Raw genomic sequence first — 3,254 nt, forward strand, 5'->3', positions numbered from 1 at the left:
TCGATTGTTATTTGTGTGAGTGCTTGCTTGCTTGCTTGCTTGTTTTTTTTTTTTTTTCTTTCTTTCTTTTTGAGACAGGCTCTCACTGCATATTCCAGGCTGGCCTTGAACTCATTGCCATCCTCCTGCCTCGGCCTCTTTTGTGCTAGGATTAGAGGCATGTGTCATCATAGTGGACATTCTTATTTTCAGTGCTGAGGACCAAATCCAGAGCCCCATTTGCCGGGTTCACGCTCTGCCACTGAGCCATATTCCCCAGCCGTGGATTTCTCTTGCTTTTGGCCCACCGTGCCCTCTTCCATGTGGCCCCTCAGCTGGCCTCGTCTCCCTGCACTGGGACTGTCTAGCTTTGACAGGAGGCAACCACGCAGGGAGAAGCCGTGGCTCTTCTGAACCTGTCTAGGCATACATCTAGCAAAATCTTCATTCTCTGAAGTTTAGGTCCCTTGTCCAGTCTGCTTCGTCAAAGACCAAGGAGGGGCTGGGGTTCCACAGGTTCTGCCCAGCGCATGCCAGGCACTGGCCATGCCTGGGAGCCCAGGTAGAGCTCTGCTGCCCCTTTTACCCTCATGAAACCAGTTTGAATTCAATTCATGTCGTAGACAACCAAAAACGTTCCAATACAAGCAACAGATTTTTCAAACCTGCAGTTTGAGCAGTGGTATGGTGGAAGGCCGAGGCAGGCAGATCACAGAATCAGGCCCAGCCTGGCAATTTAGTGACTTGGCCAGAATCTGCGGCCAGGCCTGGTGGCACACGCCTGTAATCCCAGCATTCTCCCTGAGGCAGGAGGCTCACCATGAGCTCAAGGCCAGTCTGGGCACATAGCGAGGTCAAGGTCTGTTTGAAATACACAGTGAGACCCTATCTCAGAGTTGTCTATAACAAAAAGAAAGAAAATTAATGACAACAAAAAAAGAATATGCCTCAAAATAAAAAATGAAAAGCACTAACATGCAATGTGAAACTCTAAGCTTAATCTCCATTACAGGGGCTGGGGAGACAGCTACTGGGGCCGGGAGATGGCTCAGTAGAATAAGAGCTTGTCTGGCAAGTGTAAGGGCCTGAGTTCAGTCCCTGGTTCTGCCAAAAAAGAAAAAAAGAAAAAAGAAACACTTCATTGCTCCAACAAGATAAAATAAAGAACACTGGTAGATTTAAAACAAGTTCAGGATTAAGAAAGGAAAGTCTGTTCATAGCACATTCTGTATTCCTTGAAAATAAGACCTAATCAGAAAATCAGCCTAACATAATTTTTCAGGACGTTGGGGCGAGGGGTTGTTGTTGTTTCTTTCTTTTATTTGGTGCAGGGTCTCGATACATAACTCAGACTCGTAGTGATCCTCCTGTCTCAGCTTCTCCAGTGCTGGATTACAGGTGCATGCCACCACTCTCGGTTTCGGTGACTGGCTCAGCATGCCCAGAACTCTGGGGCTGGCATGGTATGGGGACCAGCGATTGAACCTGGGTCCTTGCACTTGGCAGGCAAAAGCTTAGACCACCAAGCTATCTCCTGAGCCCCTAGCATGCTTGTCATATAGGCCTTACCCCCAAAATAAGCCCCAGTGAGGACGGCCAACCAAAAAGGACACATTTAGTATGTCGGTTGCAACACATGACAGACATAATGAATTATAAAATAAAAAGATTAATGTATAATTAAATATAAATAAACAATGCTATTGACCTTAATACTTAAATGATAATAGAAATGATAGTTAAGTATAGTGGTGCCTCAGTTCACAAACTTTCTTTTCATGATTTTGGCCGCAGAATTCATTCCAATTTGTGTGTGTGTGTGTGTGTGTGTGTGTGTGTGTGTGTGTGTTTGGTACTGGGGATCAAACTAGGGACCTTGTGCTTGCCAGGCAGGCACATATACCGCTGAGCTATTGCCCTGGCATATTCATCCCAATTCATTCCAACCGGAATCATGGAACAAATTCTGTGAACATAGTTGTGGAAAGAACTAAGTTAGTGAACCGAGGCACCACTGCGCTTGTAAATCCCAAGCAAGTGCCTTTGGGTGACATGAACTCCAGGCTTACTGCTGAATGACCAGTCAGGGACACAACTCACAAATAGTGTACGCACTTGATAATGAATGGATGCGGCTGGATTATGAAGCTTCATAATGTAATATAATACATTGCATGCTATAGCGGTGTGCTATGAGGAGGCTGTGTGGACAGGAAGCTCTCCCTTAAGAAGAGCTGTGTCACTGGCCATGAGAGATTGGGACCAAGAGTTGGTTCTACAGGAAATGGGGCCACAAGAAATTCAGACCAGAATTTGGGGTTTGGGCTGGTGTGATGGCTCAGTGGTCTAAAGCACCTGCTTAGAACAAGTTTAGCAAAGCACAGGGACCGCGGTTCAATCCCCCAGCACCACATGCCGGCCGGCCCCGCCCCCTGGAGGGCTGAGCTGGACACACACACATAAATAAATAAAATTTAAAAAAAAAAAAAAGAATTTGGGGTTTGGAGAGTTTTGATGATGTTCCAGAAGAAGGTAACATGATTGTATTTGAATAAATTTAGATATCTGTACATGAATGAATATAGATTGTTGTACATTAAAAAATAAGACATCCCCTGAAAATAAGCCATGCTGTGTATTTCAGAGCAAAAATTAATATAAGACTAGCTTTATTTAGGAGAAATACATAGTGTTGGAAATTATACTGCCTGAAATGAGCTCCAGGGCAAAGAAGCACCATGCCACAGCCAGCCCCCACTTGTGGGGCTGTCACAGTCAGAGAACAGGAGCCGCAGTGGGCTCAAGAATATTCCCGTCCGGTGTGCTTAGGTGCCCGAGCTACTGAGGGTCTAAGTCCGGGCAGCCGGAAGAGTGTGGTTAGCAAGATGAACAAAGATGCGCAGATGAGAGCAGCAATTAACCAAAAGTTAATAGAAACTGGAGAAAGAGAACGCCTCAAAGAGTTGCTGCGAGCTAAATTAATTGAATGTGCCTGGAAGGATCAATTGAAGGCCCACTGTAAAGAGGTAATTAAAGAAAAAGGACTAGAACACGTTACTGTTGATGACTTGGTAGCTGAAATCACTCCAAAAGGCAGAGCCCTGGTACCCGACAGTGTAAAGAAGGAACTCCTACAAAGAATAAGAACATTCCTTGCCCAGCATGCCAGCCTTTAAGGTTGAATTAGATTGTATTCTGTGGTTTTATTTCTGAAAGTAAAACTTGCCATAGATTAGAAGTTGATTCCCAAAATAAAGTCCTTTTTTGTATGATGG

The 3,254-nt window shown here is 45.0% G+C and overlaps 1 pseudogene; it reads left to right on the plus strand.

The window, feature by feature from the left end:
* The first annotated feature begins 2,841 nt into the window (after window positions 1-2,841).
* LOC101574846 lies at window positions 2,842-3,164 on the plus strand (annotated as a pseudogene).
* The last annotated feature ends 90 nt before the right edge of the window (window positions 3,165-3,254 follow it).

The sequence above is a fragment of the Octodon degus genome, unplaced genomic scaffold (assembly GCF_000260255.1).
Source record: "Octodon degus isolate 3935 unplaced genomic scaffold, OctDeg1.0 scaffold00014, whole genome shotgun sequence".
NCBI classification, from domain to species: domain Eukaryota; kingdom Metazoa; phylum Chordata; class Mammalia; order Rodentia; family Octodontidae; genus Octodon; species Octodon degus.